General features: G+C 26.6%; 1 protein-coding gene across 1 annotated transcript in view; it reads left to right on the top strand.

Annotated features, from left to right (window-relative positions):
* The first annotated feature begins 1066 nt into the window (after positions 1-1066).
* Positions 1067-11020, top strand: part of LOC129959971 (tRNA-dihydrouridine(20a/20b) synthase [NAD(P)+]-like) — a 51511-nt gene continuing 41557 nt past the window's right edge. The window contains exon 1 of the mRNA XM_056072915.1: positions 1067-1343. The gene's annotated coding sequence lies outside the window, so the exon portion shown is untranslated. The remainder of the gene's footprint in view (positions 1344-11020) is intronic.

The raw sequence follows: 11020 nt of genomic DNA, 5'->3' as shown, positions 1-11020 counted from the left end.
ATTTTTACAAGTATGAATTATTCAATTTGAAAACAAATTTTAGAGTTCATCATGCACATTATCAACATTAAAAAAAAAAAAAAAAAAAAGAATGGACAAAACTGCAAGAAAGAGATTACAGATTTTTATTATTGCAATTTTTAGACCACAAAATGTAAATGCTTTATTGCTACTATAAATACTAGCAAATAACAAAACCAAAGCATGTCTGCAGTTATAAAAAATGTTTTAAATGTTCTATAACACTAATTTATTACTTAATTAGGTAAAAAAATATATATAATTTTTTAAAAGCATCATTTAAAAAATTTTTTAGCTAATTTTAAAAAAAAAACATTTAGCTTTGTACAATAACAAACAAACAAAATATGGGCATTAAAATTAATAGTATAAAAAAACTAAAATACTTTCCAATGAATACAGCCAAATTGCAAGAAATAAAATGAAAACTACATCGAATTTGTATTCCGAATAAAGCCTCATTTTTAGTTTCCATTAAGAATTTAAATGAAGTTCATTCCATTACTTTGTGAAATCTTTAAATTTCATTTAACAAACCAATAGAAGATAGAATTTAATTATGAGTTAACATATTAGTTTCTTGCCATTTAATTAATTATAAATAGAAGGCGCCTGTAGAAAATTCAGCTTTCCCAAGTTCCCAGCCACAGTCAACATTAATTTCTAGTCAAAAATTAGATTCATAAAACTTAATTATGAGCAAAAATAAATATAATATAACACGGAATTATTCTTTTATTAAAAAAGATCGTGCATAAATAAGGTCTGCCTTCATCATAGATCCAACCGACATTCATCCACACTCCACCCTATACATTCCAAAAATGCGCTTCATTCTTGGCGGGTAAATAAATTTTCAAATTTTGGCGAAAAAAGCTTTTCCGAAAGCAACCATACATCGATTCCCCCATTTCCATCACTAGCGGAATGAAATCCGTCCTCCAGTGCTGCTTCCCCCCACTGCTCCCCCCCACTGCTCCCCCCCTTTCAACTTCAAATGGGGGGTTCAAGCGTCCTCCGGTTAACGAGTCTCGTATTCATGTGGTTTGATTATGCGTAGGAGTTTTACTCCGTGCTAAATTTGTTGTATTCCGCTGTCTTTAGATTGGATTTTTTTTTTTTTTTTAAGTTGACGGCTGCCATAAATTGATGGCTATTTTAGCTTTTTTTTTTTATGTTTCTGGCAGATTTTAAATTTCTTGTGATATTCGTGTTTTGAATTTGTTAACTCGGCTCAAGCTAAGAATCCGTTCTGGAGCATATGTTGGAAAACGAACGGAATGAAAGATAAATCACTAATTTTTTTGCATATCATTAAAAAGGTAGTCACTTTTTAATATTTTATTCTGTCTCAGAAATAGAGTATATATAAGACTAATCTGATAGGCAAATTCTTTCATAAAATAAGTTCTTGCATCTTATAAAGCTCCATCGATTCTGAAAAAGATTAAGCCATAAAATTAGTATTTTGAAAACTGAAATTATCATTTTTTTTTTGTTAATGTATCTTTCATTTACTGATAAAAAAAGTTGGAATCTTAAAGATATTTCATATGCATTAAAGCTCTTACATGTAGGAATTTTGAAATGGTACATTTCTTTATTCACAGGAAAATAATCCATCATTTGTGTGGCAAAAAAATTTCTTATAAAGATTATTGAAACAAACATTTACTTACTCCCACACTCAAATATAGAAGTTTCGTTTTTTGCTATGTCGGAAACAAAGTATTCGCTTTGTACTCAAGAAAATCTTGATACTACTGATGTCGACAACAAAATATTGTCTAACCAGAATGATTTCAATAGTAGTTTGTTGCCTCATGGTGAAGTGAAAAATCACATTTGTGATATTTGCAACAAAACATTTACTCAAAAACAGGGTTTAAAGAGGCATTTAGTTACTCATACTACCGAGAAACCTTATGTTTGTGGAACATGTAAAAAAGAATTTTCTTCAATACATTATTTAAAGAAGCATTGCTTTATTCACACAAAAGAGATCCCAACTTCTATTAATAAGAAAGAGGAGCCTCATCTTTGTAAAATATGTAATAAATCATTTGCTTATAAATATCGTTTAAAAATGCATTCATTTACTCATGAGAAAGAGAAACCTTATTCTTGTAAAGTATGTTGCAAAACTTTTTCCCGTAAAGCTTATTTAAAGAGACATTTAATTACACATAACAAGGAGAAGCCTTATGTATGTGAAATATGTAACAGAGGATTTTACCGGAAAGAGCATTTAAAAAAACATAGTATTAGTCATATAAAAGTGAAGGAAGAAAAAAGTTTTATTTGTAGAATATGTAAAGATATATTTGCTGATAAATATAAATTAAAGCTACATATGTTTGTTCATGCAAAACCTCATGTTTGTGTTGTATGTAAGCAAATGTTTGATCGAAAATATAGATTAATGAGACATTTGCGTATTCATACTAAAGAAAAACCTCATGTTTGTGAAGTATGTAATAGAGCATTTTCTGACAGGAGCACCTTAAAAGGACATATGTTTACTCATACAAAAGAGAAGCCTCATAAATGTGAAATTTGTAGCAAAGCATTCATTCATAAGCAAGGTTTAAAGATTCATTTGCGCACTCATTCGAAGGAAAAACCTTATGTGTGTGAAATATGCAACAAAGGGTGTACCCAAATTGGTCATTTAAAGGTACATTTACAAACTCATACAAAGGAGAAACCCTATGTTTGTGAAACATGTTTAGTAGGATTTTCTCGAAAGAGTCATTTAAATTATCATTTATCTAGTCATACGAAAGAAGAATCATTTGTTTGTGAAATATGCAGTAAAAGATACAATAGACAAAAGAATTTAAGTGAACATTTGCTTTCTCATACAAAAGAAAAAATCTTATGCTTATAAAGTTGGTCATATAGCATTTGCCCATAAAAACATATTCATGATCCATTTATTTACCTGTACAAACCTCATGTTTGTATTTCATATTTCTTTTATATTTTTTCTTGAAAATCTTATATAAAATCTAATTTATAAATTATATTTAAAAAATCTTGATTCTTCAAAATATACAATAAAGCAATTGTTACAAAAAAAAGAAAGAAAGAAACTTTTACTTTCTTATAGAAATGACTAACATCTTACATGTGAGGCACATGAAAAAGGGATCATCTGTTATTGTTAGAAATATCTGTTTATTGATGGAATAGAAAAACCTTATTCAAATTACATCTATCACAAATTGATTTGTAATAAAGAGAATTTACATATTGTTTAGATATCTAGAGTGGGAAATATATGACAGAGCATTTATTGTAAAACATGACTTGTGAAGATATTTACATATTCATTTTATACAGGAACAGCATGTGTATAAAGTTTTGTGTATTTTACTAAAGATTTAAAAAAAAAAAATGTATAAAAGGGTATTTGTGCAGCAGAGGAATAGCCACCTGTAGTGTAATATGATTTTTTTGTCACCTCCAATCTTTAGCTTTGGAAGTATAAACTGCAATCAGTATAAAATATTAAATTTTCACCTCTTGAACTTCAAGATAAATAGTATGTTATGTATAGTAATAAAGGTTGCTATCTTTAATATTTTTAATCATTTCTGGGTTTAAACGTAATTTAAAATACACTAAGTCATCCTCTAAGATTTGTGACCAGGGTATTAGCACTTTCCTTTTCACTGAGCTACTGTAAAGTAATTTTTTCCTGTATTAAAGGTAATTCATCATTTGAGAACTATGTAGCAAAGCATTTATTAGATTTTTTAGCATTTGTAGTAATATATAATTAAAGGACACATTCAGTTAGTTACATAAATCTTAAAACTTTAGATTTAAAGTCTATATAATTAGTTATTTTCACTAACAATTTATTTAAATTCCCTAATAGGTTCATCAATGCAACTAAACATATGAAAAATGTATGTTGAAAATTATTATCTAATAAATTCTTCTGATTGGCTTTTAGAATTGCTTGAAAAGAATGTGAAAATACATTAGTATGAAAAGTCATATAAAATTTTATTAGTTTATTCTTAGAAAAGAGAACTTTTGTTTGAAATATAAAGATTAACATGATATTTCAGGTCTACACCATTACAGTGTTTTTGCTAAGTATTTGATTTATTTATAAGACAAGATTATTAAGTGGATAATTCAATCGAAGGCCTCGAACCCTTTTTTAAGATATTTTGAAAGTTATTTAATTATGTGTTTTTATTTAATTTTAAAGGCTGTACAATTGATATTATTCAAATTAAAATCAAGTATTGTTTGAGTTAATTTTCGAACATTATTCTAGTAATATTCTTAATTAAATACCATTTGTAAACTTTATACTATGTGAGGCTTTATAGTTTTGAAAAGCATGTAATCCTATTATTAAATATCATTTAAATTGTATTAAAGTTTTGGCTCTCTTTTTTTTTTATACTATTTTTTAAAATATTACTTTTAAATATCTGTTTTTGCATGAAGCAACATTTTTGCTATTTGCATTCCATTTTTGCATTTTGCAATTTTTTAAGAAAGTAATCTGCAATCAAGTGTTTTTTAGTTTCAGTTTGTCAAAATTGACCATTTAAAATTTCTTTATAAAGGGTAAACTAAAATCAATATGTGGTTTTGTTAGTTTGCTGGGAAAATGATCCTAAAATTTGGTTAATTAGACCTCTAGAAAGTTTAATCTGAACTTGTTTAACTATATGAATTATTTAATTGCAGATGTGATCTTAAGCGTAAAGAAGATAAAATTTTGTTAAAGAAATACTCAAAAAGCATTATTTATCTTGATAAAATAAGCAGCTAATCATTTTATATATAATGGGTCTTGAGAAGCATTCTGTCATAATCATAATGTAAAGATTCACTTACTTGCATGTGTAAGAAAGTGTCCTTTTTATATTGTTAGGAGCAGGATTATATCATTTTGGGTATTTATGTATTAACTGCAGAGCAATGATTAATTAACAAAAAATGCCAAAGATATCATATTTGTTGCAACTAGCAATTTATCACAAAAAATATAATGTTAGTTTATCGAATGTTTGATTATGACATGCATTTATACTCAAGTATCTCATTTTACTGTTATTATTATTACTAGCTATCATAAACATGCCTCTTATCAGAATGTATTTTAAAAATTAGAAAATGATGAAAAATTAAAATAATTTTAAACTTCTAACAAAGAATTAAACCTTCTTTCTTGTAATATAACTGTCATTTCTGTAGAAATATTTTTGAGCTTTGATGATGCTTAAAATTCTAATGTTAAATTTTCAAAATATTTGTTTCTCTTTAAATTTATTTTTAAAAATGTATTTTTTAAAGTGTTTGTTAATTTATATTCTTATTCTACATTTGTATCTTATGCAGCCCTTGACTTTACATGATGTTTTTCTAATTTTGCTAAGTTCTGTTTGCAGAATGTAACCATCTTTGTTGTTCGGCAATAAAATCTAAGGGTTGCAATGAGATTCAAGTGCCCTTTTTCTTCTATAAATTATTTCATTTTTCAAGTGAAAATTTCTCATAAAAATTCTGTTTCATGCTACAAAATTTTAACTGGGAGGGGTTATTTTTTATGTGATAAAATTTTCATGTTTTAACCGGAATATTTCAATAAAAAATATTTAATAACCTAAAATCTAAGTGTTTTTGTCCTGTCTTCCCACAAATACCTGCTATATAAATTGTTGTTACTGTTGAATGCAAATTATTCTTCATTTATATGAATTCCTATTTAAAACAAATAACTATATTTGATCTGAAGATTATAATTTTAGCTAAACTGTCAAGAAATCGCACATTCCAGTTTACTGCATGATAGGATCATTGTAGATACTAATATATTTATGTGTGTCCTTTAGAAGAATTATGAGGAGTGAAAAGCTTTGTATATATATATTTATATATGAATTATGACTAATATCCTTCTTTATCGCAGTCTATTTTTGAGTGGTATTTTTTTAAATATATTTTTCACTGTTTTGTTTGTGCATAGTTCCTGGTTCAAATTGTGTCCTTAAAGTGGATTTTTTTTTTTTTTTTTTTTTGTAAGTGATTCAAAATGTAGAATTTTTTTAGTATTCAAGAATACTGAAGAAAGTCTCTTAATATATTTTTTGTGATTAAATCATATCATAAAAATTAAGTTAGTTTCATTCATTCATTTTTCCAGTTTAATATTCAGATAGAAATCATTATATAAATAAAGGAAATGCATATTAATTTATAAGTTATTTATGCATACGAATGTCAAAACTATTGAAAATAGAAATATTATTATTGATAAAATGCAAACATAATTTCCTATGAATAATGTGTAAATTCCTACAATACTATTTATTATTATTATTAATGTCCAAAAATGTTAATATTGAAGTTGATTTTCATGAAATAACTATATAAGATATGATAAAATTCAAAATTTGTTATATTTGCTTATATTGGATATAAAATCATTAATTTAAATCAAACTAATATCTTGGAGTTGTATACATTTCAAAGTTATTTGAAATTGATGTTACACAAATGATTACTGTATCATCTATTATATTAAGTTTTCATTCTTGGTCTTGTTCTTAAATTGAAGTTTTTATTCTTATTGAATTTTATTATCGATATTTGTTGCAAAATAAACTAAGACTTATGTCAAAAAGGACAAGGAATGTTTAATAGTCAATGTATTCTTTCCAAATATTAATGTAAAATGATATCAATGGAGTTCCATTTTATCTTATTATTCATACCTGTATTAATCTTCACTTGTCATTGAACTGATTTTCATACTTTCAGCAATGATAAGTTTAAACAAATAAATTTGTATTTTTTCAATATATTATTCCAACAGTGAAAAAGTGTATTGATTGCACTTAATTCTTTGGAAATTTCGAGAAACTCATTAATCTGAGAACTTTTGAAGTTTAATTTTGGAAGTTATATATCATCACAAGGATTATCTGCTCTTACATTTATTATAGTGTTTCAATTAAATATGCAAAATTAGTTATTTTCTTATCTCTGTATTGATGCTTGTTATTTATGACTTATTTCTTTTGATCTATTAAACTTTTCACTTGCTTTTTATACTTCAAAATGTTTTGAACTTTACCAAAAACAATTTTTTTATGATGGGGAACTTCCATCTTTATTTTTTAAAAATGCCTTAGAGAATGCATATAATATAGTGAAATATTCATTATAAAAACAATCAGAAAAGAATTACAATGTACTTACAAAAAGTAAAAGAGACAATCAAATGATTTATAACCAGCTACTTTAAACTGCCATTTCATTTGCCAGGAATTTTTGGTGTGCTTCATTAATCGTATTCATTTTATGTACAAAATGATCTTTATAATACACTCGATGAAGCATTTGTTGAATTCACATGTTAAAATCAGAAATTCAATTAATGTGAATTTCTGATTTTAGAATTCTTTCTATCTATACTATTCAAGTACCATGTCTTTCTTAAGAAAATCGGTTCATCTTTTCTAAAGCTGTATTCTATTCCCCTTCCCTTCTGCAATGATTTGGAAAATTAACTTGCTTCTACACATTTTTCTTTTTGTCAGCATGAATAGATATAATGAATGTGTGATCTCTTCTAAAATTTCATGTAAGAGAAATCATGTATATGTATATGTAAATCATGTATATTGACATCGTCTTTCATGTAAAAGAAAAAAAATGATTAAAATTTAAATAATACGATAGCTTGTTGTTAGTTAAAGTGTGAAAAAAGAAAAATCACAAAAGAATATAATAAAACTAAATGGGATCGTGCAATGTAGGAATGTTTATATGTTGTGTTGAAAATTGATTTATATCAAACTATATGTACAGTGACATATGGATTTCACTCAATGACAGTTTCCTGAAATAATTTACTTGATGTTTTGAAGTGTTTTATTGGAAGATTCAATAAAAAAATGTATACTTTCACTAAGAAAGCAAAGATAATTCATTCTGTTTCAAGGTTAATAGGATAAGCGGACTATATTAAAATTCAGATTTCGAAATTTTTCAGCAGTACATTTATTGATCGAAAAAACATAAAATATAATTCTTTGTCATTTTTTTTCAATTGAAACTATATTCCTCCCTCTAAAAGTTTAAAGTATTAGATCAGGCTTAGAGAGATTATTCTCATTTTTTAAAAATAGAATTCAAACTAGTTGTTTTATTTAACTTCCAATATATAATGATGTGCTATTTCTTTTAAGAATAAAAATATTACTAATTGTATTTTTTAACTTTATTGAAGAATCCGTGCTTTAAAACACTAAAAAAACAAACAAAAAAACAACAATGCAAATCAACTTTCTTTAAAAGAAAAGTCGTTGATTATTCTTTTATTCACCTTTCACTCTTTCAAACGTCTGCTTCTCTCATCAAATTTACTATTTTAAGAAATTTATTTGAAAATTTTTTTCAGTGAAATAGCTTGATTTTCAAGATTAATCAAATATAACTTTTATTTCCTTCCTAAAATTAAGTAATATTTTTCTATAATTTTGTACTTTAAAAATTGCAAATATTCTGCAATTTGATTGGTTCCTGATTGACTTTCTATTGCTACTGACAATACGTTTGCTGTAAAAAATTAAAGCATTTTTTTTTTCTATACATGCCAGAAATTGAAGCACTCTGATCATTTCTAGATGAAAAGCTTTTAGGCTTTACACTCTGGTGTCAGATTTCTAGAAAATTCATTCATATGTTATCATCTATAATTATAAATATTCAAGGGCTTTTCTTTCTTAAATTTTCGTATTTCATTCAAATCTCCAATCAAAATCTTCACAGATTACATTAAAAAATAATCTATATAATGCTAATTATTTTTGAGAATTATTAAATCCCAGAAGATTCATTTTCTACACTTTCCCCTTGAACTATTTTATAATATTTCAAGCATATGTAGACCCTAGTTCAGATGCTAAAGCTTTTTAATGAATTCTGGAGAGAATATTTCCATTCAGTATAACTTTAAAATGTATACCTGTCATTAACCAAAATTAATTTTAGTAACAATAGATAAATTGCATAAGCATTAATTTCATATAATTTTTTATAAATGACGTAAATTTTTTTCAAAATTTATGTATTGACATTGTAAATTTTTTAAAAAGGAAAAATAAATAAATCTGAGAAAAGGTATTTCAATGAAGGTGATAAACTTCAGTTTCTGTCTAGTGTTATAAACTAATTTAAATCATCACATTCTAACATTGAGCATTAAAGTTCCATATTAGAAATTTAAGTAAGAAGATATACCTACTTCATCGTTTTTCATATATAATTAAAAAATCATGTATGTCAATATATCAGTATATGAAGCATGTGCCGACATAATACATAATTTTAAGTAGATTCATTATAGAAAGAATTCCTATTGCAAAATAGTTCTAAAGATGACATTGGAAAATTTTTTGCATATCTTCACCAGTCTCTATACTTAGAATTCAAAACCAATTTTGAATGAAATATATTATTCCGAATTTAATATTGTTTCCCAGCGCAGTTATTTCTATCGCAAAGAAGACAGTTTTACAGCTGTCTGGTGGATGTTGAACGAGTGTCGGATGAATGATCCTCATCATTGGTGACAAAATAAAAAATACCTGAATTTGCAGGAATTTTGGCAATATGTTCATTAGGACCTGTAGCCAAATGATGATCTTTCTAGCCCCTTCTTTGCCCTATAATAAAATGCTGGAAGACATTGTAGGCAGTTGAGTATTGAAGCAGCACTGATTCTGGTGCTCGGCTATCTGTTAGTATAGAATTAGTCGTGTAGTCAGAAGTAACGAAAATGAGAGAGAGTAGTTGAGTTCTTTCCTTAGCTCTTTGTGCTATTACGGATGTTTATTACCGTATTGCTGCTGTTTACTTAAGTACTGTTCTTGTATACGCTTCGAACTGTGTTTTGTTGATTGTATGCTAGTATTTTCCTGTCGAATAAACGTCATTATTTGTTACTGAGATTGCAGGTCTGTTTCTCCCGACCTATTTATTTTACGAACTTTTCCGTAACAATATATTTACTCTTATAACACTTTACCCGCGATATGTTCTGAATGTTTTAATAACAGTAATTTTAACTGGTCTATGCAGGGGAGGTGGACAATGATGTTGTGAGAGTAACAGACTCCTAGACTTATATAATTTCCTCCCTCTCATCCTCGTCTTTGTTTTAGTGTGGCATTCTTTTTTTTTTTTTTTTTTGGAGGGGGGGGGTGTTTTTTCATGATATTCCATTTCAAAAAAGATATAAACGCACTAACACTGTTTTGCCTCGATGACGCCTTGAGCATCAACATTTCGCTCGCCGGCCGTAGGAAATGCAGGGTCCAATCAGAAACATTTTTCAGTATTACTGGTTCCCAGCCAACTTTCACTCAGAATGTACTATAAATTTAAAAACCGTTTTCAAAAGCACGTTTATTAGTGAACTAAGAAATAGATTTTTTTTTCAGTTGTTTTTTCTTTATTTTTTAGTAATTATTATTATATACATTATGATTTCTTAAAAAAATTCTCAAATTCACCTAAAATGTAATTAATTAAAATGTAAGCAAATTTATAGATCAATTCATACTAAGTAGATGTTGATAGAACAAAATTGCGTATAATCATAGAGAATGCAAACATGTGTGCAGTTTCAAAACTCTTCTACATTAAGATGTGGGTGAAAATTTAATTACAAAGAAATTCCATTAATTATACCCATAGAGAATTCCATTATATGTTTAAGAGAAGAAAAGATCTATTTTAAATGTATGACTTTTAAAAATAAATATTTTTGCGATTTAAATCAAAAGGCTTAATATTATTTAAATGATTATAGGGAAGAGTCAAATCGTAATATTTCTGTCTATCCAAATTGCTAAAAAAGAGACAGAAAAAATAATGATTAGGGTGTCAAAAAAAAATTGTCCCAAAATTCTTTCATCATTATTATGTCTTTGTAGTCGAATGACAAAAATTTATT

This window comes from Argiope bruennichi, chromosome X2, assembly GCF_947563725.1.
Source record: "Argiope bruennichi chromosome X2, qqArgBrue1.1, whole genome shotgun sequence".
In the NCBI taxonomy this organism is placed as follows: domain Eukaryota; kingdom Metazoa; phylum Arthropoda; class Arachnida; order Araneae; family Araneidae; genus Argiope; species Argiope bruennichi.
The sequence above is the reverse complement of the archived record's forward strand: the minus strand, read 5'-3'. Positions and strand labels throughout refer to the sequence as shown.